Genomic DNA, 26,730 nt, shown 5'->3' with positions numbered 1-26,730 from the left:
GGCATGCAGACTTCTGCATTTTGGGTGAGCCAGATGATATATAAGGGGCATTATGTGTATGTGGATGATAACTCATTCCAAACTCTCAATAATATATCCCAGAAGCTAAATAAAAATATTAAGCAGAATAGAAAAAAGAACCAAGCCTTTGAGTATTCCAGAATGGAATGATCTAAGGCCAATCCTTTCTTCCTGAGACTATTCAGGTAAGAATCACAGCAAAACCAAATCTCCAATTCCTAACCTTCATAGGGGGATATTATGATTGACATTTAAAAATTAAGTATAATCATGATTCCACCATCCAAATCTTTCCACAGGTTATTCCTTAGAATGACCAATGTGGTTTTTATATTTTCCAGACCTGAGTGCAGATTGTTATGAGCTCCGTTGCTCTATAATCTCTAGTGTGCTCCGTACTGAAGGTAGATCAGTAATTACCTAGTAATTTTATCCATGACATGTTTCACTGGATTATTACAGTTTAATTACATTTTCAGTCCACCCTTCCTTAATATGATATGGGATATTCTAAATAATATTCTGGGTTAACATTCTGTGAATGTTTGTAGATTTAGTAAGAGAATGAAACCTGTTTTGCTGCATTTACAGATACAGAATAATAGACTTGATTTTAAGCTTGTACTGTATAATTGTATTTCTTTCCAATTTTTCTGCTACCTTCAGACATCTTTTCAACAATACAACTTCACTTTAAAATGTCACAGCACTTTAAAAACTTTAAACATAAACTTAGAATGCTAAGCTATTGACTCTGATATTTCTATCTACTTGCTCTAATCCCTGTGCGACTTCACATTCTCTCAGAGGACACACTTTCTCCCTTTTCCAGCTTCATTTGCATTAAAACCTCAAAACTGAGTTGTTTTCACTTTTACAGTTTCTTGCTGAGCACCTCTTAACTGTTTATTCTCTGAGCACAAATTGATTTTTCAAAGAATTTTAACATGGATAATATTGGTATTTGTATCAGGCAAATGTATTTATCAATGGACACTTAACACAAGAGATGTTCTCTCATGTGAGATATCCAACACTACAGGGACCTGAAAAACACATAAAAGCATTAGCTTTAAGTCCGAACAGAATATGTGCTAGTTGCCAATTCAGTGTCTTTATGAGTAAGTAGATAAACAAAGATCAGTATGGGTTTATTCAAGATCATGGCTCATGAGCAGAGGCCAGAAGCACACCGAATATGATTTATATGTATAATCAAATCTGTCATTATGTTGCACATTTTGTATCTCAGTACAGCAGTCTCTTTAAAAATCTTACAAAAGAGAATTTCTCTACCCATCTTTCATGAGGCCACATACTATCAATAAAGTAAGCACTAACTAACTTCCCAATTAGCTTCGATATCAAACTCCCCAGCACAATGAAGGGCCAGTGGCAGGGGAGAATTTCTTTCCTATTTCTAAGGATCAGGTGGTAAGAGGAACAAGCAGTAAGGAGTAAGAGGAAAATCTTATGGGATAGTCCAGTCTTGCTCTCTACTTAACGCTATTTTCACTATCTACAATACTGGCCTTTTTTGATACTGAATTACAGGTGGAACTCAAAAAATTAGAATATTGCGCAAAAGTTCATTTATTTCAGTAATGCAACTGAAAAGGTGAAACTAATATATGAGATAGACTCGTTGCATGCAAAGCAAGATAGTTCAAGCCGTGATTTGTCATAATTGAGATGATTATGGCTTACAGCTCATGAAAATCCCAAATCCACAATCTCAGAAAATTAGAATATTACATGTAATCAATAAAGCAAGGATTGTACATAGAACAATATCGGACCTCTGAAAAGTATAAGCATGCATATGTATTCAGTACTTGGTTTGGGCCCCTTTTACAGCAATTACTGCCTCAATGCGGCGTGGCATGGAAGCTATCAGTCTATGGCACTGCTGAAGTGTTATGGAAGACCAGGATGCTTCAATAGCAGCCTTCAGCTCTTCTGCATTGTTCGGTCTCATCTTTCTCTTGGCAATGCCCCATAGATTCTCTATGGGGTTCAGGTCAGGTGAGTTTGCTGACCAATCAAGCACAGTAATCCCACGATCATTGAACCAGGTTTTTGTGCTTTTGGCAGTGTGGGCAGGTGTCAAGTCCTGCTGGAAAATGAAGTCAGCATCCCTATCCTCATCTGCAGAAGGAAGCATGAAGTGCCCCCAAATCTCCTGGTAGACGGCTGTGTTGACCCTGGACTTAATGAAGCACAGTGGACCAACACCAGCAGATGACATGGCTCCCCAAATCAACACAAACTGTGGAAACTTTACACTGGACTTCAAGCATCTTGCAGTGTGTGCCTCTCCATTCTTCCTCCAGACTCTGGGTCCTTGGTCTCCAAATGAGATGCAAAAGTTGCTCTCATCAGAAAAGAGGACTTTGGACCACTGAGCAACAGACCAGTTCTGTTTTTCTTTAGCCCAGGTAAGACACTTCTGAGGTTTGTTGTTCAGGAGCGGCTTGACAAGAGGAATACAACATTTGAAGCCCATGTCCAGGATCCGTCTGTGTGGTGGCTCTTGATGCACTGACTCCAGCCTCAGTCTACTCCTTGTGAACGTCCCCAACACTTTTCCTGGCCTTTTCCTGACAATCCTCTCCAGGCTGCAGTCATCCCTGCTGCTTGTGCACCTTTTTCTTCCACACTTTTTCCTTCCACATATCTTTCTATTAATGTGCTTTGATTCAGCACTTTGGGAACATCCAACTTCTTGTGCAATTACCTTTTGAGGCTTTCCCTCCTTATGGAGGGTGTCAATGATGGTTTTCTGCACAACTGTCAGGTCAGCAGTCTTTCCCATGATTGTGATTCCTACTGAACCAGACTGAGAGACCATTTAAAGCTCAGGAACCCTTTGCAGGTTTTATGGTTTAATTAGCTGATTAGAATGGGACACTTTAAGCCTAGAATATTGAACCTTTTCACAATATTCTAATTTTCTGAGATTGTGGATTTGGGGTTTTTATAAGCTGTAAGCCATAATCATCTCAATTATGACACATCACGGCTTGAACTATCTTGCTTTGCATGTAAGAGTCTATCTCATATATTAGTTTCACCTTTTAAGTTGCATTACTGAAATAAATGAACTTTTGCACAATATTCTAATTTTTCGAGTTTCACCTATATGTAAAACAATTGAACTAATTCCAGGATTCAGCTAACATTTCCTTCTGGGATATTTATAAATGTGTATACATGTACAGACTTGATGGCAACATGAAGATACCAAATGAAGCTTACAATTACAGGTAGTCCTCAATTTACAACAGTTCATTTAGTGACCATTCTAAATAAAGTGAAAAAAGTGACTTATGGTAATTTTTCACATTTACAATTGCAGCATGCACACAGCCACATGACCAAAATTCAGCCACTTGGGAACTGACTCATATTTATGACAGTTGAAATGTCATGGGGTCAAATGATCAGCTTTTGTGACCTTCTGACACGCAATGGAGAAACAAGATTCACTTAACAACTGTGTTACTAATTTAACAACTGCAGTGGTTCACTTAACAATTGTGGCAAGAAAGATTATAAAATGGGGCGAAACTCCACTTAAGAAATGTAGCACTTAACAACAGAAATGTTGGGCTCTATTGTGGTTGTAAATTGAGGAATATCTGTACATTTGCTGAACCTTACAAATAATATTTTAACCGTGCATAATTGTAAATACTGCAGTGACATAAAATAGGTCAACACACTCTTTTATATGCATTTGCCTTTATAAGGATATATTGACATATGTTCAAGGTCAATATTTCTTAATAATGTGATTGATTTCTTCTTATTGCTTAACCCAGACAAATATTCCTTCCCCCGCAAAAAAAAAAAATAAAGCTTTGAGACGATGTTTCATGAAAATAATGCAATAAATTAGATTGTTGATTTTAATTAAGTTTGCTATAAATTTGACCTAATAATTTTGAAGCTGATTTTTAGAATGGTAATGATTCATAATTCCTTTTACAGCAGCAGGGAAACTTTCAAAAAGAACTGATTTTGCATGTGAGTTTTAAAAATTATTGTTACTTTATGCATCTGTTTTCATTTTTTAAAAAATCTTAGCATGATGGCACATCTTATGTGTATGAATGTGTTTATGTACTTGTGTACATGCACACATGCTTGCACATGTGCATGTAAATTAGAAGCGATTAGTAAAATTTGGATGAAAAGATCATGTGTCTTTCTACTCTGAAAAAAATTGAGAACTCTGTGCTTGGGCAATTGATGGATAATTTCAAAATCACCCAATGGTCTTGTTTCTTACATTCTTATTTTCAGCTCAATTTGGACTTAACAACCAAAACAGGACATACAATAGTTCTTCCTTCAGTGGACCTTTAGATATGTCTTAACAATGCATTTCATTCATTCAGACCTCTGGCATTGGAACAATTTATCAGTTCTTTAGGAGGGAACGATTATATCAAACAAAATATCTAGATGTTTATGACGTACAGTCTCAGCTAGCAAGAATGCAACATGTTGAGAGGTTGATTAAAACTATTGAATAATGTTTCTTTTTGCACATTATCCATCTGAGGTACTGAACCAGGTCTGATCAGTTTCTACTACAATTTCCTAGAGCCTTCTGTGACAACAAGGTCCCTCTTAACACTGGAATAAAGAAATGCTTAGATATATAATTGTTTGAGATACAGCTCATCAACTTGATCATTTCGTCCCAAATACTTCTTATAATTATACTTCCTTATAATTATACTACACTAAAGACTGGCTCAAGGCATGCTCTTGTTTTTTAATTTGTATTAAAAAGTAATATGACAGAAAATAACAAAATTGTTTCCGGACTTTTACATTTCAGACCAGGAAATGACTTTCTTATCTCTACTGACTTGCTTGTGAAATCTCAGGATCTACTACTGCTCACAAAACAGAGTTTTGTGTTCATAAAACAGCATTTGATAATTATGTAAAGCAAAACATTATACTTAAAAGTTTAGGAACTTGTTATTAAATCTGAGGTGCACTTTGGGTTAGCCCTCCAAATAAGTAGGATACACTCTAGTACAGAGGTGTCAAACTCACGGCACCTTTGCTGGCCCTGCTCCTGCTCAATTTAGCGAAGCGGGGGGAAGTCCTGATACATCACATGACGCTGCCATGACAACATGAGTTTGACTCACCTGCTCTAGAAGAAGATTGAAATGAACTTTTATGTTTCGGTCTCTGACATTCACTGGCATAATTAAAGAAATTGAATCAACTTTCCCTTAGGATAGTAAAAATTGGAATAAGTAGGCTCACATTTTCGTTGCCACAGTTCCTCAGTGGTTGAAATCTTCCAGAAGAATTCTAATATCCATGCATTGGATATTGAATATTTGGGAACAAGTATGGCATTAGGTTATTTGTAATCAAAGACTTTCCCTATCCACTCTGCCAAAATGGATATTTTTTAAAAAAGCCAAGCTATAAATGTGGATGGCTTAGTATATTTTGCATATCCTCATGTCACGTTTGGACTCCCTCCTCCCAAACTGTTGTTTTGCATCATATGTAATTATGTAAAGCATAATTAATTAGGATATGAATTGGATTTCCCCCTTAACTGAGGTATGAGTAAACTTTAAAATGTTGTTCTCCCTGCAATATCAGTACATTATAGCAGAAGAAGCATTGATGAGATTCAAAATATGGTTTGAGAATAAACAGATGATTTTACTCTCATTTTCTCCTTTCATCCATCTGCATTCGATTTATGCAAAACTGATATGTTAATTTAGTAATTTTGGAAATGACTTTAATATTTTGGTTCACTCCGCATCTAGCCTAGTAGTAGGTATTTTTCCCCTTGTATAGAGAACTTTGAAATTTCTTGGAAAAAACACACCTATTTTCTGCTTGTGTGTTAAATAAAAACAATAATCTATAGAGATTGTACCTGACAGCTTTTTAGCAGTTCTTTGTTTTCAACAATCAGACCAAAAAATCCCAGGTGTATACTTTGCAGCAAAGCTGTTTATGTCTGTTTCAGTGCAACCTTTCAATAAACCAACTGCTTAATATCACATAATAGCTGAAAAATAGACATCATGTCAACGAAATAGCAGATGCTAAAAATAGTTTTGTCTTTATCTTGCTTTACTATTCTGTTTCATGACTGATATACTCAGTGAATTGAATCCTGGGTGATCACAATAAAATGTGCTGGAAAAAATAGATAATACCCCTTGTTGTAAAGCAAAAAAAAGTATGGGGCTGATATGCACAACTTAGCAACAGGGGTGGGATTCTACCATTTTGCACCTATTCACCAGAACCAGTTGTAAACATTCTAAGCAGTTCGGAGAACCAGTTATTAGGAGAAATTACTGACCTAATCCAATAAGGAAGGCAGGAAGGAAACATTCTGGTGTTGCTTACAGAAACTGCCTCTCCGTTAACCCTTTTTACATTCTTGGCAGGACTAGATTTCCTGTCTCAGGAACTTCTCTGGAGTTTTTTCCCCTCCTTTGCTGGTACTTTGCTTGGGTGGAGTGACCATTCAAAGTTACAATGGCACTGAAAAAAGTGACATGACCATTTTTCACACTTATGACTGTTGCAGCATCCCCACAGTCATGAGAGGCCAGGCAAGGAGATGCATGCCTCAATGTGAGTGATATTGAGTTGGCCACACCCAGCCAATAACATGGCCACCAAACCATGTCCACCAAGTCACATGACCACCAAGCCATGCCCACCACCTAAGCCACGCCCACAGAACCAGTTGTTAAAATTTTTGAATCCCACCCCTACTTGGCAATGTTTTGTTTTCCTACAGTGTTCTTTTTAAATCACATTTCCCAATTAATATTAACTTCAACAGGGTGATATTCTATGAAATATTAAGGTAACCTTTTTCCAAGCAAAGTTGTTTTACCTTCTTTTCCCTGTTTTACTGACATTTCATAACATGCTTGTTATCTTAAAACTAATGCTAATGAGAATTCCTGTGTTCATAACAAGAATATTCATTAGTTGACTATGCTTCCCTACACAAAATCTCCATAAATGCACAATTTATTGGTCACTCTTTAAAGAATGTACATCAGATCAGTTCTTCAAATAGATTGGAACACTTTAATTAGGTGCAATGTATATATCATAGTCAAACATGAGATTTAATAGGATTACCCCCACAAACAATATGCAGGATCACAATCTAAACATGTAAACTTATAATCACTGATGAGACAGAATCACAGCTCTTAGAACCAGCTAGTTTTCTATATCTTCCAATAGTAATACAATTAAAATGGCTCTGACAACTTGAATAAATTAATTTCTTCCCACTACTTGCTTGCTATTCAGTTCTTTATTATAATTATTTATATTCTCCTTTCAGTTTAGTAATGCCCTCAACATAGCTTTCAATAAATATAAATATAAATAATTGGGATTATTGTTGTAAAACAAACACTTTCTAAATTGGTTGCCATAGGTTTTGTCGGAAATATCCTGTAGTGTAGTATATGTCCCATTAAGCAGGTCTCTATGGTGGCTCTTTGACTTTTTTCAACTTAACTGCATTTTTTTTTTCAAAACAGGAAGAATGAATGCCATTTCTTCTCATTTATGTCCTACTAGCCTGTTGCCAACAACTTATTTGCAAACGGCACATAAAGGGGAATACACCAGGATGTTTGCAATAGCACAGTCAGGATAGCTGCACATCTGCATTGTACATTGTCCACTACAACTATTACATACAACCATTAATTCCCTTCTTGCTAATTGTACCACCACTGGAGTGAGTATTCCAAAGAAAAAGGTGGGATGGGCAAAGGAAAGCACAGTCATGGTTATGTGATTTCCCACTTAATGACCATTTTGATTAAAGGCAGAGCTGCTGGCCTCAATCTGCAGAGGCCCAATGAGTATTAAGCAGCCAGGATTGGTATTTTATCTTTTTTTTTTTTTGCATTTTGTAGTACATATCTTTGTGAGGCATTATTTTTTTTACTAGGGACTTCATTTATTAAAATTGATTTATAGGTACACAAAACATGAAAAAGATGCTCAGATTAGTGTTATAGATCAGTAAAGCCATAAATACATATAAATTAGTACGGCATATATTAAATAAACAGGCTTCTCAGTTTTGAGACATTAAATCTGTATCACTTACTGTGTTTCTCCCATTTGTCCTCATTGTAAATATAAATTTCCCGAAGGAAATAAATTAAAAGCGTTATTTAATATGGAGCTGCCTGCAGTAGAAAATTTTCCCCAGAGCAATTATATTTTTAAATTATCATCTTCTCTTTCACTCCAGCACAATTAGCACTTTTCACAGCAGTTCTAATGTTGAAGATATTTTTCCAGCTCTCTGGACAAATTATGAAGATGGAAGATTGCCTATTTTATCGCAAGTTTGAATAAGGTTTTTTTTTATTTATTTGCAGCTGGGAACACTTTTGAATGTTCAAAGCTGTATCCGTTCGTACTCAAACTGATAAAATATAAATAATAGTTACATTGTCATGTTCTTCAGAAGAAAAACTGACTGACTAGCCATTGCTGAAGTAATTTTTGAAAACTGCCTTGCATTATTTTGATTTTTCACAAAACATAATACAAATAAAATATCTTTTTTTGAGAATAGCATGACCCCGGGTTATCACTTCTCCATACAGACACAAACTCAATTTCATATTCATCTTTGTATTTTATTCCATATCTTATTACTATTTTAGCATTTTCTCAGTGATTTTTCCCTTCCCTTAGTTTTCTCAACCTTGTTTTTAATTATCTCATTCCTTTCTAAATTCAATTATATATCTTTTTCTAAGTTTCAATATCTTTCAAATCATTATATTTATATATTTGGCTGTCCTGTTTCAATTTCATATTTTCTTTTCTTGTTAAACAAGTTTTCCCCTGTAGTTACTGATTGGAGTATGACACCTTTGTATCTTTTAATTTTTGTCCATTCAAATCTTATTTAAACTTCAGTTTATGCCTTTACAATTATAACATTCAATATCTAACCTCTATTTTATAACACATAACTTTTGCAGTCAAATTCTGCTTGGTACATTCTTAAAATACACACCAAGTTCTTAAAAAGAATATATATAATAATATATAAAATACTTATTTTATTCCAATTCAGCTAAACCATTAATGTTAATTACAATCTTCTGTTTCTTCCTAATATTGTAATTGCTTTTCAAACTATTTTTTCTTTGGTTGTTTTTTCAGATCTTAAATTTTTCACTCTCTTTCCCCCTTTTCTTTTTTCCCCCACATAGAATTACTTGGTCATTAAAGATGGCTTCTTCTTTGTCCCACCCTTCTTGTTCTGAAAGCATTTTTTGTTGTTTGTCATAGTACAAGATCTCCATTTCTAAGAATTGAAATACGAAACCAAAAAGCCCTCTTTCTTCTTGTTCATCTTGTTTCTGTTTTTTAAGTTCCATTTTCAGTTCTTTCCAGAGTGATTCCATTTTAAATACTTTTAAACAACCACATGATTGATTTTAGTCATTTAAATCCAATAATCAAAAATCCAAAAATCACCAAATAATCCAAATAATCCAAAGCTGTGTCTTCTTGCTTTTCCCCCCCACTTTCTCTTCCTGGGGTTCTATTTATCTTGTTACAAAGTTTCAGTTAGAATGTATCTTTTAGGAATCTTGTTAAAGTTTCACTGTTAATTCCTTTTACTTCCAGGTGGTCTCCTCCATTTTTCCAGATCCCACCCTTTTATTTTTTCCTTTTCTCTCCATTTTTAAATATCCAAAAATCTTTATTATCCCTTTGACATTTTATTTTCAGCTTAAATGCCTATTCATGTCAAAGTGAATTTTTATCAATTTCTTACTTAAGTCTCTTTACTGTCATTATGGAGAAGGAAAGAAAAAAAGACCAAATGTTTTCCCTTCCCTCTCTCCTTCGCCACTTCAAAAATCTTCTTTGGAAACAAGTTATTCTTTATAGTTTAAATTCCAGGGTACCTTTTGCTTTTTCAGTTCAACCCAGTCAGTCGAAACTTTCTCTTCTTATCTTCCTCCTGCACAATCTTTTCTGGTCGGGTTCTTCTTTGAGGTGGCCATTTCTGACCACCACTGCAACCGCCTTTGGTAAAGGGACTAATGGCCAGCTGAAGAGGAGAGATGCAGCTCTCCTCGACCATGCTGGTGGTCTCCCCCCTCTTTACCACCTCTACAGGGTAGCTTTTGCCCCGAATCTAGCCAACTCGGGGCACTCCGGCAGCGAGCACGGATCGAAACCGTGCACAATCGCGGATTTCAGTCCATTGCTGAAGAAGCTCAAACCGGAAGATTATTTTGATAAAAGGATGGACTATTACAAACAACACATTCAAATAAGCATGCCAGTTCTACTCCTGATGCATCACCATTAGAAACATAACTGACTTTTGTTGTCAGAGTTTTGTCTTCTAAGCATTTGTAGGTCAAAGATAGCTTAAACCCCTAAAAACTGTACTTTATCTACTAGTAATAATAATGTCTAGATATTTAGTCTGTAAAATTCTCAGAGGTGTGCAAGAATGCTACCCTTGTAACTGATTCAAAACTACAGATGAGGCAGAACATAGCAGAATCTTGAATCGGAGAGATGTTTATGCAAACATTATATATTCAACGTAATTAATTCATTCTTTAATTTTTGAATCAAAGTTCAAAGTATTAACGTAAATGTATAGAGCTGTAAATAACTTTAGTCTCGATTACCCACTTCTGCATTTCAGATCCATGACAGATCTAAATGTTTATTTAAATGATCAGAAGAAGATTTGCAGATTGTGTTAGTTATAATCAGCTGGTTACTTGGAAAGGACAATCACACTTGAGAATGGTCTCCTCTTGCTATTTGGAAATGTCAGCAACAGGATATTTCAGGTGTTCCTAGAAACCCATCTTTTGTGTCAAACCTTTATCATTTTAGAATGTAAGCCAGGAAAAAAAAGTTCTTTGGAAATTAATATTTAATTTTAAATATTAATTAAATATTAACATTTATTTAAACTGAATATTTTAATTTGAAATATTAAATCCTTGAAATGTTCATATTGTGTGTTTTGGTTTTTAATTTCATTTTAATATTTCATGAAACTTGAATAGGAAAATATTATTTCAGGGTACACTTCTTGATACAGAAACTTGTCTTCATTTGCAAGAAATGGGAAAATATCACTCACCTGTCTTTCATGGAACAGACTAGAGACCAACTACATGGACAGAACAAACTGTACCAGCACAATTTTATGCCACTTTAAGGATTAAAGGCCATTAAACCAGCTGTCCGGATCTGTTCTACATAGTTTATCCTATAAAAGTTAATTCAAGAATGGACTGAACAGAAAGGCCTCAGTCTTATTACACTTGCTTTTCAGTTTCATCTCAAAATTCGTAAGAAAAACGTATTACTGTTTTATTTATATTTAATATTTATTTATATTACTAATTTATTACTGATTTATTTATAAAGTTACATTCATAGGTAAATGGGAGGGGGACTGAAGATGGATGAAGCTCATGGAATCATACAGTAACAGAGTTGGAAGGGACCTTGGAGGTCATCTAGTCCAACCCCTGCTTGAGCAGGAGAGTCTATTCCAAATATTAGCCTCTCCCATCTTTGAAGGCTTGTTTTTGTAACATCTCAAAGCAGAACTCATGGAAAGTGGCTATAGTTCAAGAAGTGTTTACTATAGCATAGCTTATATCACATACTTTGCAATATTTAATTGTTAAAGAAAGGAAAGGTAGTCCTTGTTTTACTTGAGATATTTACTCATTAGAATCAACCAAGGGCCATAGAAAAGGTTCAAGTCAAATTTATTAAGAAAAAGAGGGGAAAGGGAAGACTTAGATCTGTCCTAAATATTTTCCCTTCCATTTTCACCATTTACACCACCTGTCCCAGTGGTTTGTCAATCTTAACAACTTTGAGATGCATGGACCAATTCCAGAATTCCCCAGCAAGCATGGCATCGAAGTTGCCAAGTTTGAGGAACACCGACCTAACCTAATGAAGAGTTCTGCAAGACTCCAATTGTAATTGCTTAAGTGGGATTTACTTTTCTCTATTTTCTTACAGACCAATGAGCTTCTAATATTTTATATCATTTTTACAAGACTGACCACAGAAGCAAATATATTAAAACATCATAATTATATATCTAACAACTGAAAGCTCTGGATGACAAGTTAGAAAATCAGCATTGTAACAGTGTGCATTAAAATTAATCAAAATGTCATAAAAATACAGGGTTTCTTATGACCAAGTTTACCATACATTTAGGGACCAGTATTTTTTGAACAGTACATTACATTGCACATTGACATTATTTTAATACAGAGAAGAATTGTGAATGTTTCAAAACTGTGATACTTATTTGGTAATGAGGTAGCAAGTATTAGTATATGGAAGAGTTCCAGGAATAATATTGAAATAGATCTGTCATATCATTGTCTCTCTTGCTAGATGAAATATTAGCATGTTCTTGTCATATAAAGAGCGACCACTCACTGGAAAACCTAAATGGTTGCTCATAGAAACAGAAATAAATGTACTGCCCTGATCATTCTTTGTAAGATACTTCACTTTTCAGTAATAAAGAAATCTCACATTAAGACTAGGATTTCAGGAAGGGGTATATAATAGTTAGATTATCTATCTACAATCGATATAAAAAGTTCTATACACCCCCTTTAAAAAGTCAGGTTTTTGATGTAAAATCAGAGTAAGATAAATCACTTCAGATTTTTTTTTTCACCTTTAATATAACATAAGCTGTACAATTCAATTGACAAACAAACTGAAATCTCTTAGAGGGAAAATAACAATATAAAACTAGAATAATACGGATGCATAATTCACATCCTTAGGAATGTGGGTGTGTTCAGAATTAATCAACCACATTCAAACTGATGGTAAATAGTAATCAGTACACACCTGCCATCAATTAATGTAATTCTGATCAAACCCTTATAAAGTTTAGCTGATCTAGTAGGATTTTTCTGATATATATGCAGTTACCTCTTAGCAAAAGCCATGGTCTGCAGAGAATTTACACAGCATCAAAGTGATCACGTTGTTGGAAAACAGTCAGGAGAAGGAAACAAAAAAATTTACAAAGAATTGGATATATAATGGGACACAGTGAAGACAGTTATCAACATGGAGAAATATGGCATAATAGAGACATTACCAAGAACTGAACATCATTCCAAAATTGATGAAAAAGCAAGAAGAAAACTTGCCAAGAGGACTACAGCAACATTAAAGCAGTTGCAAGAAATTCTGGCACATACTTGTGTGCCACGTGAGACAACAATTTCCTAACTTCTTCATATGTCTGAGCTGTGTTTATAGACATGGCATGAAACTATAAAACTTCATAAAATGGTGCCTTCTACATTGGATATGGCTAGAGTTATATATTCCTGGGTAGATTTTGAGATTTTGTAGTTCCAATGTCTGAGACACTAGGTTGAAGAAAGCTGAATTATGTAAATAATGCTGATATGGATAGTAAATTATATCTAATGTCATGTGAACAAATGTTCACTTGGAAAGTAATATTTTTTTCTTGCTGTCCTATTCCAGACTTTTCTCCAGCTCACAAAAAAATTGTTTCTCCAGTCCTACCCTACAGATCAGGGTCATTTTAAGGGAATTTGGAAATTACCATAAAAAGGAACTTGGGAGTATTTACATAATCCAGAGGCTAAACCAAGTGTGAGAAAGAAACTCAGAATAACTCTGAGGGGTTCTTGGTGCTCTCAGGGGTCCTTGGGGCACTAATGATGTTACCTAGTTTAGGTAATGAAATCAGTGGTTCTGTGAAATGAAACATTTTTACTACCGGTTCTGTGGGCATGGCTTGGTGGGCGTGGCGTGGCTTGGTGGGCATGGTAGGAGAAGGATACTGTAAAATTTCCATTCCACCCCACTACAGGGGAAGGATACTGCAAAATCCCATTCCTTCCCCACTCCACTAACCTGTTTTCCAGCTCCCTTCTCCTGTGCAGGACAACAAAAGAAGACCCAGCCGATCAGCTGCGACTCAGGAGGCAGAGAAGAAATGGGGGTGGGACCAGACACAGGTGGCATTTGCTGGTTCTCTGAACTACTCAAAATTTCCGCTACTGGTTCTCCAGAACCTGCTGAATACCACCTCTGAATGAAATATCTGCAAGAAAACAAGCAAGCTCAGAGAGTACTAAGGATCCCTCATGTCAACACTGAGCTAATAGGGAAAGAAAAAGCTGATTTCTTGTGTTCTTATTAATGAACAATGTTGGATACTGTAAATATTATTTAGTAAATATAGTATTTCTAAAGTGTCATCAAGTTGAATGCACAGCAGGAGTTGTTTGCTGATAATTGGAAGATTTGGAGGTTCACAGGAGGGACAACCAAATGAATAGAGCCATGATAGTGCAGTTTTGCAGCTTCTGATTCATTCGACTGGAGCCACACATACATTCTTCATTTATGTACATGTTCAGACACAATACAAATACATTCCTAAACAAGCTCCCATAATGAAAGAATAGATTTCAAAACATCCACGGTTAATATGAGTAAGGACTTTAAAGCCTAATTTCTCTAGTAGAAATAAATAAAAGAAAGACTACTGCCTGGTTAGACCATCAATTTCCAGAACAGAGCTCTTCAAAAGTGCTTCCATACAGCAATGATCTGTATCCTTCATTATTTTCAAACAGCAGTGTAGGATGGGGCCTTTTCCTATTGAGGTATAACTAGTGGATTTAAAGAGATTCCTGTCATATTTAGTGTTCAGATCATAATTGTACTAGACATTTAGAAAGTACAGTATGGTTTATAGATCCACATCCTATTTACCAACTAAAGTTTAGCATAAGCAGAGGAGGAAGATAAGAAAGCAAGACCATATTCCTATGAAATACTTGTCTTATTTGGAGTAGCATTCTTGAACTAGATGGCTGTGCCAATGGCTTCACAGAACCATGTTAAACATTATCTTAGCTGTTTCTCCTAAGAGATTAAAATACATGGTCTTTTCTAGGAAGTAAGGAATAACTTATAGCAAAAAGGGGAAATAGAAGGGACATGGTAATGGGTATAGTAAAATTGGAAGACAAAAACAATATGAAACTCTCATTTCAAAATGGTAAGCAATTAAATGATTGCAAACCCCACCCCACCCCAAAAAAAGACTTGAAAGATGCCTAATGAAAAATATGATATTTTTGATCAGGCCTATATATTATGTTATGATAATTACTTAGGGGTCCTTATATCAGGTAGAAAAAAGGAAGATGATTAAGCTTTTCCCTCATATTGTAACAATCATTAATACCCCAAAACAGGTATGTTTTGGGAAAGCATTTATACTCCTATTCATTTTCTTCCTGCAGCATATCACCAGTTAGGGAAACAGGATTGAGTGGGCACTTAGCCTCTCTCTCCCAACATTCCTTTCAAACCAAAACTTCTTCCAGCAAGTCTAGAAAAGAATGTAGATTCCTTTATGGGTTAGAGTCCATGTAATCAGACTGACAAGTTATCTTCAATGGGCAGATTAAGATAGAGAGAGAGACTGAGAAGAAAATTGTAAACAGAAAGGCAGGGCAATGAAATGAAGGCAAGGCAGTTTGTAGCTTTTATCTGCATCAAAAATGAACTGAAGATGAAGTTTAGAAGACAGACAAAGTGGGTCTATATGACTCTGATATGAAGACCCTACTAGGATTTCAGGATTTTGTCAAATAGAGGATTATGTAAATAGAGGATACGTAAGATGCAAACATAGCAAAAAGTTATACCCAAGTATATACTCTTGACAAAATGTAGGATTAAAACCCAACAAATATGCTTTTGAATTTAATAGAGCGATTTGAAGCAGAGTCCTATTTCTATAGAAACTTTAAAGCACGAAGAAGTTTTGTAAAACTTTTCTTTCCACAGTTTTGCACAGATTTCCCAGGCCACTTATTCACAATCTTCATAGTTGTTTGCATATGTGTACTTCAGTATTTGTTAATTCAAATAACAATAGCTAAATTGAAATTATCATCCCTATAACAACAGAAAGGAAATTTTATCCTACTCCTGGCCTGTTGTAGTATTGGGAGAGAAGGGAACTTTTCTGAAGCTGCTATTTATACCTTTATACCAGAATTCTTTTTTGTCTAGGCTGTTTAACATTTAGGTAAGTTGATCAACCATCTACCAAGAAAAAGCGTTACAAAAAGTAAGCCAGTAAATTAAATAGATTTTTTTCCCTGAAGCTGGATGGCATTCTTAATTGCTCTGTGCTGAATTGCTAAAAGATTTAGTTGTTTTATCTACAACACCTGTTTCTGTCATTAGCACATACAGGTAAAAGTTATGGGTTTTTCTTGAAAAGGTAAATGTTCACACTGTGGTTGCTAAGTTATAAAACTACAAGTTCTACTACAAGCAAGCAGATAATAAAACTGCTGGCTGAAAAAAAAAAGACAAAAAATGCTGACTTTCAAAGAGAGGGTTGGAAGGAGCCAAAAAGACTGAAAGGAAAAAAGTAATACAATATAAGGTAAAATTTGGCCAAAATATATCAGAGGGTTGTGGATTAAACACACCACAGAAGAATCCATTGATTGTACATCTGCAGTGGAACAGATCTTGAAGCCAGCTTTATTTTTCCACAATAATTGTGATTCCAACATTTTTCGTAAAACAGATATTTGTTTTCTGCCTTTATTTATTCATTCATTTATTCTTATCTCAAAAATTCCAGAAATTATCTAGCAGGATCTGCGAAAAATATTCAAAGTGAGGTTTGAATACCAGTTTGAATGTCTGGTAATCAAGCTACACACTGAAGCTCTGGTATCTACAGGATAAAAATAAGACAGGAGAAGACAATAACTTTTATAATTCCTGAATGAACTAAGATACCACAACCTGTAAGAAAATATGTGGATTACATATGGGATCTTATCAAGATAATCATATTATTAGAAGATAACTCCTGAAAAGGTCTATTTGACTTATGTTATGATTCATAAAGTACACCTTTAGTCTGAAGATTCACATAAGGAAATGGACAATTTTGCTAAAGAATGGTAAACAACCTACAGATACCACAAAAAGAGAAAAGAACACCCCACCTTAATGCTTAACATTCTTACACACTGACAGTTAGTAATACATAATAAAGCTGACATTAACACAATATAGAACTTTTTGAAAAATAAGTATCATTTCCCTGCTCAAACAAATCAATCCATTTCATAGTAGGAAGCATATTTTTAAATTGTGCAACCCATGAAAGAGAACAGGACAGCAGATTGTTAGCTGGAATCGCTCTCAAGGTCAAGGATCACCTTAACTGTTAGTCACAACAGTTTTATAAAACAAACAGGCTTGCATAATTCTTTAACGAGCCTTCAGAGAAATATCTCCTTTTAGGGCTATAAGGTGCAACTATGTTTTCTAAAGCTTTACTAATCAAAGTTCAGTGGCAATATTGCTGAGGTCCAGTGAAATGGCTTCTTCCATTAGGAGAGAAGATATGAAAACAGTTGTTTTAGCTGCAGAATACCAGAGATTTAGAAACTTGTGAAGGAAGATAAGAAATTGCAGTTATGCATACTGTATGTATAACATTTTCTCTATCATCACAATGGCCCTTAGTTCCCATTAAAAAAAGTTTTAAATATTGGTCATATCTTACTATGTTTTAGGGACACCTTTATCTTCTCAATGTAGTTTGATTTTTAAAATAAGGTTCAGTAGTTGTATCCCATATGCAGTTTTTCTATGTAAAGTTTTTCAGAGGTTCAGAGCATTTATTTATTTTAAACCATTTATAAGCCAGCCATCTCACTATTGGAACTCTGATACATCTTTTCATAGACTATATCTTTCAACTAAAATCACCCTGTTTCCATGGTAAATATGCCTGGCTGATGTTTACAGGTACCAAATATGTTAAAAATTATGTGTGAGGAGAGACAATGCAAATTGGGCATTAGCCCTTTGAGACAGGTAGGAAGTTCACGAATGCTCCTTGTTGTAGTATGGTAAATGGCACCCAGGTTTCTCACTTCCCTCTTTTATACTGAACAAAATATATTGTATTCAAATATATTTGAACAAAATCAAGGCAGGGTTATTTTGAGTTTTTCATACTATCTCTTTCTCAAGATGAACATTGCAACAAGTCACTCCTCAGCAACTTATGCCTTCCTTTCCCAATTTAATGCCTTCCATTTTCCAAAGTCAGTTCTAAAATCCTTTACATAGGGTGACAATATAAATATAAATAATTTGTTTTCTGTAATGCTGACACCATGTACTTTGTTGTCATCTTTTCACTTTGAGTTTTCTGTCAAGTCCAACAGATAATTGTGATAGAACAACAAAATAAGGGAAGGGAATTGGATGATTGCTAAACGAAGTATCAATTTCAGAAATCAATTTCTTATATCTTTTTAAATGATTACCTAATTTAAAAGTTTTCTCAAAACTCTGAAGGAAGTCAGGAAAATTAGTAGTTGACACTTTATAAATTATGTATTAAATAGTTTCTTCTTACACTGTCTTGTTTGTTATCAGATCCCTACAGTAGAATTTTAGTGGTAGTATGTATAAATCTCATATTGCCTGGCCTCTCCTGAGGCCATTTTGGCATCTCGGTGCTCCTCTAACCAGCCGCCAACTGCCCTCCAAGCAACCGACATCTGCGCATGGAAAACTCAAGGCAGCTCTGACAAAGCACTTGGAGGGAAGATCCGGAGCTATTAAACAGGCTGCCAAGCTAAGTGCCTGAAGGATCCCATCTGTCACCAGGTCTAGGCATCTCAGCAGGTAGTGAGCGAGGCCTTGCAATAATGTGATGCCTCGGCACACAACTGGTTCTCAGGGGGCCTGTTCTAGCACCCAGAGCTGGCTCTTCACTAAGGAGGCTGGGGGCATCATTGGATATCCTGCAAAGAGGGGCTCAAGCCCTTTCCTTGTGCAGCATCATGATCCACCATATGCTGCTGGGGTTGCATGGCTACCCGGCTGGTCTCTTCTTGGACAATGGCCTGCAAGTGGGCACAGTGGCAGGGTGAGGGGGTGGCCCTTTCTCCCTGCATGGACTTCCTCCTCCTTCCCTGCAGGGTTCCATTATTCTTGCACCTGAGCGAGGACACCCTCCTGGCCTGCGTCTGCTGCCTGGGCATGCTCTATCTGCCTGTATGACTTCATTGAACTGTTGGCCCAGCATGTTCAGCTGCCACCACCCTCAACCCCCCACCCCCATGTGTGTCCTTCCCAGCCTGCGTGGTGGACTGTGGCACCTGGTGAGCCCAGACACAGAGAAAGAGAGGGATAAATAAATTTATTTATTCTTACTACTGCAGGTTTAATACTATAGATATTATTTATTTATTTATTTATTTGGTTTGTCGATTGCTTACAAGATAATAGGTATAAGTAAAAACATAGTTATGAATACATGGATACATATAAGAAAAATAAAAAAATAAAAGAAACAATAGGACAGGGACAGTAGGCACATTGGTGTGCTTATGCACGCCCCTACAGACCTCTTAGGAAAGGGGTGAGGTCAATAGTAGACTGTCTAAGGCTAAAGTTTTTGGGGTTTGGGAACCACAGAGTCAGGTAGAGTATTCCAGACATTGACTACTCTGTTGCTGAAGTTGTATTTCCTGCAATCAAGTTTGATGCGATTAAGCTTAAGTTTGTATCTATTGTTTACTCTTGTGTTGTTATGGTTGAAGCTGAAGTATTCATTGACAGGTAGGACATTGCAATGTATGATTTTATATACTATACTTAGATCGGACGGAAGATGGCGTAGTTCTAGGTTTTCTAAGTCTAGACTTTTGAGTTTGGTGGCATAAGGTATTCATTCTGCAATGAGTAGAGAAGTGGAGAACTCTTATTGTGAAATATTTCTGGACTTTCTCAATTGTGTTAATATCAGATACCTAATGTGGGTTCCAGACTGATGAGCTGTATTCGAGTATTGGTCTAGCAAATGTTTTGTATGCTCTAGTTAGTAGTGTAATATTACCAGAGAAAAAGCTGTGTAAGATTATGTAAGACAACTCTTAACGCCTTTTTGGCTATGTAGTTACAGTGGGCTCTAGACTTAGATCATTAGAGATGAGTACTCCAAGATCCTTGACAGAGTTTGGATCATCAACAAGGTCTTGACTATTCAGCCTGTATTTTATTTTCTGATATATATTTTTTGCCAATATGTAGGACAGAACATTTATTTGTTGAGATTTGAAGTTGCCATTTGTTTGACCATCCTGATACATAGTCAAGGTCTTTTTGAAGGGTAGCAGTATTGTCTGTGGTGTTGAACAGCTTTACATCATCAGCAAAGATCATTCTTTTGAAAAGGGAAAAGGGAAAGTTTTTTTTTTCCACTCTCCTTCCTTACGTTGGCAGCGAAGAGAGATGAATGAGAAATTGGAAAAATCCACTTTGGCATCAATAAGTAATTAAACTGGAAATATAGTTAAATGCCAAGGGGACAATAAAGATTTCTGAACACTAAAAAATATATATATATATTTTTTGTGCTATAAGTGGGAGGGGAGAGGAAAAGAATAAGGGCAGGATTTGGAGGAGTCTGCCTGGAATTTAAAGAAACCTAAAGTTAAATCTTAATAAGACTTCTAAAAGATGCATTTTAACTGGAACTTTGCAACTAAATAGCAACCCCAGGAAGAGAAAGTGAAAAAAGAAGAAAGTGTTAAAAGAAACAGCTTGTGTGTATTTGGATTGTTTGGTGACTTTGGGACTTCTGAAAATTATATTTGAATGACTAAAAACAATTGGGTGGTTGTTTAAAATGTTTTTACAATGGCATCGTTTGTGGACGAACTGAAAATGGAATTTAAAATATATAAAGAAAAGGAACAAGAAGGGAAGGGCTCTTTTGGCTCCGTTTTTCAATTCTTAGAAATGGCAATTTTTACCTACGAGAAACTACAAGAAAAGACTGCACAACAAGAAGATTGGGACAAAGAAGAAGCCATCTTCAATGAACAAGTAACTTTATCTGGGGAAGAAAGGGGAAAGGGGGGAAAGAGAATAGAGAATTCAAGACCAAAAATAACAGCCAAAAAAGAGAAAAATAATGTGAAAAGTGGATATAATGTTAGAAAGCAACAGAAAAGGGGAACACAGAAGAGGGAAATGGAGGTGGAGAGACAAGGGGGTAAAAAGGGGAGAGAGAAGAAGCAAGGGAAGGAGGAAGGGAAGAGAAGTTATAAAGGTTTGGAGCAAGATGTAAAGAAACAGGACTTACTCAATGTTTTATAAAATATAAGTGAAGTGTAGGGGAAGTAACTATGGAAAGTTTATAAGTGTTCCCATAGAAACATGATACCTATTTGAAAAGTAATGTGTAAAATGTTTAAGATTTAAATGAATATTAATATTAACGATAGAATTGAACTGGTATAGATTGTTGTTTTAATTATATTATATATTCATATATTTTTTCTTTTTTTAAAATATAGTGTGTAGTTTTAGAATGTACCAAGCAGAACCCAGGAGAAATTTTGTTTAATGAGAAAAGATAATAGATAGCTGAAACAGGACAGACAAAGAATATAAGTATAATTATCTGAATTGAGATGAAATAAATAAAATAAAATTAAGAAAGTTAAAAGAGGGGAAAAGCTATATAGAAAATGTAGAATGGTAATAAGATATGGAATGGTATATAAAAATGAGCATGAACTTGAATTTGTGTCTGTACGAAGAGATGTAACCCGGGATCAAGCTGCTTTCAAAAAAGATGTTTCATGTTTTTATGTTTCATGTTTTGTTTGTTTATGTTTGTTTCTAAAAATCAATAAAATTTTCAAAAAAAAAAAAAGAACAAGCACAAAAGACCAGACCAGCTACAAAAGGAACTGATACAACTGCTTTAAAAACTGCAGACAGTTATTATATTCCATTATCTTGTAGAGAGCCAATGTGGTATAGTGATTAAGGAAGGGGTGTCAAACTGGCTTCATGCAGGCCATCATGAGAGGATCAGGGGGCAGGCCATGGCTACCCAGGTCTGCAAAGAGAAAAAAAATATCGTGAAACGTCACGTAACGGTAATGTGATGCCAGAAGTTTGATACCCATGTAATCCATGGGTATGGCCTCAATGATATAATAAACAAAGACTCAGTGCTGTAATAGGCCATTTTATGGCAAAAGCCTGGTACAAGGTAATAGAAGGCGGGGGGAATCATCCTTTGCCTTGAAGTCTTTTTGTACCCTGGTAACTGCTACATAAACTTGAAAGTTGTTTGTATGTTTTCGACATCAAGTTTAAACCATGCTGAAGTTCTTCAGAAATGAATAATATGTCTTTTTTTCTGAAACAAACCTCTTTTCAGAAGTACTTCACAGTTTAAAAAAAATAGTGAGAATTTTTTCTGCTTCAAGTACATTACAAACAGCTGTGTTCAGTTTTTATAGAGATAGCAGTGCAATGTTGAGATTTTAATCAGGCTACAAACTTAAGTAAATTAAAATAGTTTTATTCATGTGTCAAATTTAAAGACTATAAGCGAATAATGAATCATATGAAATTTAGTCCTGAGATGAGATTGGAGCACTCTGGCCTCAGACTTCTCTGATTCATTTAATGCCCTGCTAGGTGCAGTCTGCTAGGGTGGAAATGTTGGAGCGGCTTTTTTTATCCTTGTGCTTTTGTGGAATTTTATTTTGCTCATTGAAAGAAAAACTGCACCTTTTCTGACTTCTTTTGCATATATATATATACAGTAATATATGCACACAATAATGTACCATGCAATGCAAAGCTGAATGTTTTTATAACCAATACTGTAATCTTAATAATATATTAAAATCATCTATTTTATATATATATATATATTGTTAGTGTATTGTATTTGTGTCCTACCTTACTTTCAAAAGAGAAAGACTAGCAATTAATCTAGCTCTGCTTGATTCTAAGTGGGCTCCGCTACAGGGATGGGATTCAAATTTTTAACAACCGGTTCTGTGGGTGTGGCTTAGGTGGTGGGCATGGCTTGGTAGTCATGTGACTGGGTGGACGTGGCTTGGTGGTCATGTTATTGGCTGGGTGTGGCCAACTCAATATCACTCACATCAAGGCATGCATCTTCTCGTCTGGCCTTTCATGACTCTGGGGATGCTGCAACAGTCATAAGTGTGAAAAATAGTCATATCACGTTTTTCAGTGCCATTATAACTTTGAATGGTCACTTCACACAAGCAAAGTACCAGCAAAGGAGGGAAAAATAACTCCAGAGAAATTCTTGAGACAGGAAGTCTAGTCCTGCCAAGAATGTAATAAGGGTTAACGGAGAGGCATTTGCTGTAAGCAACACTAGGATGTTCCCTTCCTGCCTTCCTCACAGGATTAGGCCAGTAATTTCTTCGAACAACCGGTTCTCCGAACTGCTTAGAATGTTAACAACCAGTTCTAGTGAATAGGTGCAAACTGGTAGAATCCCACCCCTGCTCCGCTACCCAAGCTGTTCTATGAAGATCAGAATTGGGTAACAATGAAGTTTTTGTCTTGCCTCACAGAAGAGACATAGCTGTTAACATCCCGAATGACCAGAGTTGGGGGATCTGTTTACTGTATTAAATGAACAAATAATTATTTAAGATTATCTTTAATTATCCTGCCAGGGCGTTTGGCCTGTACTACCTCGCAGTATTATATGATTGTAGAACTCTAGTAGTGTTGGGTAAAAAAATGAAAAGCATCTTTTCAGGAATTTTGACTGGAATGATGGTCTATTTGAAGCGATGTGGAGTGAAAACAATGAACATGTGCTGGTCACGTCTAGTGGAGATGGATCTTTACAAATCTGGGATACAGAAAAACCTGAAGGCCATTTGCAGGTTTATAAACAACGCACTCAAGAGGTCTATAGTGTTGACTAGGGTCAAATTAGAGGAGATCAGTTAATAGTATCTGGATCATGGGATCAAAGAGAAAAATTGTGGGATCCTGAAATGGAATGACTATTATAAATATTCAGAGACCAGAAAGGTGTTATCTTAGCACCATATGGTCTCCTGATGCTTGCCTCTACCTCAGGTGGCCAAACAGGATAGATTTGGGATGCAAAATCATCAGGACTCCCAGTTATAATTCCTGATCACCAAGCTGAAGTTTTAAGTTGTGATTGGTGCAAATATGATCAGAACTTGTTTGTAACAGGTGCTGTTAACTGCAGTTTGAAAGGCTGGTGGTACCTGAGAAATAGCCAGCAACCTATATTCATTCTGCTTGGGCATACATATGCAATAAGAAGAGTGAAATTTTCACAATTTCATCCCACTATATTGGTTTCTTGTTTCTATGATTTCACTGTGAGATTTTGGGATTTCTCCAAGCCTGATCCTCTGCTTGAAAATATGGAGCATCATACAGAGTTTATTGTGGCCTAGATTTAAATTTGCATGATTCGGGTCAGGTGGCTAACTGTGCTTGGATGAAGCTGTGAAGATCTATTATCCATCTTCACTGGTAGTTCCTGCAAGAAAAGATTTCTCAATTTCAAAGAACTGATTTAGAAGAAATTATTTTATTTTTCTTGAGCATCTGCCATATTATGCCTTACTAATAATATTAGATTATAATATGACCTTCAAAGTTTCAAACATGTAATTAGGGACAGATTCATATAACACAGATACTAAATTTACCCTTAATTACCTTCTACACCTTGAAATGAGTCCAAATCATTTGGTTTAAATTACTCAGTGCAGGTTCTGGGGACAATAAATGACAGATGGCCATTCCCTGATGTAGATATTGAAAAGTTTCTAGAGTTAGGCTTAGGGAAACCTGGAAAACGTATAATTGAATTTCGACTGCACGCTCATGGGACTGAAATAGAATTGAGAATCATGTATCCATTTCTGCCCTATAGACACCTGGTAAGCTAGATGTGAATGTATTTGGTAGAGTGGGAAGATATTTGTTCAGCAACTTAAAATAACCTACTAAAATAAATAAGAAATGCTGAGATATTGTTTAGATTCTTAGAATTGATAAACTAAATGGGGACCTGCTTTCTTCTGGGAAATTCATGCTCTTCCCTTCTGTTTGCAGAACTAATGTTCTCTTACTCCTCAGAGAATGGCAGGCTTGCCTTAGAAATGATTTCAAAACATTGCCTTATCTCAGGGAACTATCTAGTACATATTTTGATTCATTTTTAAGGTCCCTTTTTAAAATAGGGAATATCTTGCTTGCTGACGTAGAAGAAAGCATCTTGTTAACAAAATAAGCTAGCTCTAATTACCACAGACCTCAATCAAAAGTAGTAAATCTACAATGTATTTCTGAATTGTTGCGTGTCAAGGATTTATATTTTCATTCCATTAGCTTTATTAGTGAAAATAAAATGACTAGAAGACAATATTGCCTCTAGAGATCTAGATGAATATTCTACACATTCAAATTTACTTTACAATAATCTCTTTTCATGGGAACTTCATAATATTTATACAAATTAGCTTTAAGAGCAGGCAATAAAGTGACTTTCTGCCAATATAGCATGCTATGTTCAATAAAATATTGTATTTCCAATGTAATTAGAATGGTGTGAAAAACATAAAGGGAGATTAGTGATGTATTTCTATTGTCTCAGCAGGTCTCAGGGCCTGAGTGACCTTTTCTGGCAGGAAACTTCACCAGTGTCAGATCTGATTAATACCTGAGTAATAGACTTTCTGGAAATATGAAAACTATAAGCTACATTAAGAAATTGAAAATATCACACATATTAGTATTGCTGACAAAAATCTTACCTGAATGTAGTAATGACATTACTAGGAATGGAGCTCAATGTGATGGAGATTTGCTCTATCTGTATAAGAATTATCCTATAAAATTACAAGGAAATTAATAAACAACTTTTCAAAGTCAACATTTTTATTTGTTTTGCTCACACTAAAGGTGTTAGAAATAATGCAGACTTATACAGGTCAGAAAGAGGTCAGCGCTGTTAGGAGTACAAGGCATAGTGAGTAGAACTGACATGACAGGAAATAACTTGAAAGTTGCAATTTATATCAATATTAAAGTTTAAGGTTTGTAACTGCATTTTTAAAACTGAGATTTCCTTGCATCTACAACTGGATTGTGTTTCAGTTGAAAATATGAAATCATGAACTCCCCTTCCATATTCATACAAAATCCAGGTGCAACGTGAAATTAAACAGGGCATTATAATTCTCACTACCATCACCAAAAGTTGCTCAGCATCCTAAACAACTACGTATCTGGAAGTTTGAACTTTGTAGAAATAGAAGATGAATTTCATTTGGTCCTTTTTCCTCCATTTTGATCTTATTGCTTACATTCAGAAATAAAAAATCACATACACACACACACACATCTATATACATATGCAATATATACATATTTACTCTCTAGACTCTCTAAGGATGCAAATGACCAGTTGTCTGCAAGGAATATAAATCCTTCCATTCCCCACCATCCCGTCAGAGCTGAAGAAGCTTCTTGGTTGAGAATCGAAACGTCTTCAAAGAAAAAACAAGAAGGTTCAGTTGCCTCCTGAAAAAGCATCTTTGAGATAACCAAGACCTGGATGACTGAGAATCTTCATAGACAAGAAACTGGAGAAATACCATGATCTGAAGGAGGAACTAGAAAGGACTG

At 35.6% G+C, this 26,730-nt stretch overlaps 1 pseudogene; it reads left to right on the top strand.

The window, feature by feature from the left end:
- Positions 1 to 13,206: 13,206 nt before the first annotated feature.
- LOC113439036 (peroxisomal targeting signal 2 receptor pseudogene) lies at positions 13,207 to 24,609 on the top strand (annotated as a pseudogene).
- The last annotated feature ends 2,121 nt before the right edge of the window (positions 24,610 to 26,730 follow it).

This window comes from Pseudonaja textilis, chromosome 4, assembly GCF_049901715.1.
Source record: "Pseudonaja textilis isolate UNSWEBS1 chromosome 4, rPseTex1.2, whole genome shotgun sequence".
In the NCBI taxonomy this organism is placed as follows: Eukaryota; Metazoa; Chordata; class Lepidosauria; order Squamata; family Elapidae; genus Pseudonaja; species Pseudonaja textilis.
The sequence above is the reverse complement of the archived record's forward strand: the minus strand, read 5'-3'. Positions and strand labels throughout refer to the sequence as shown.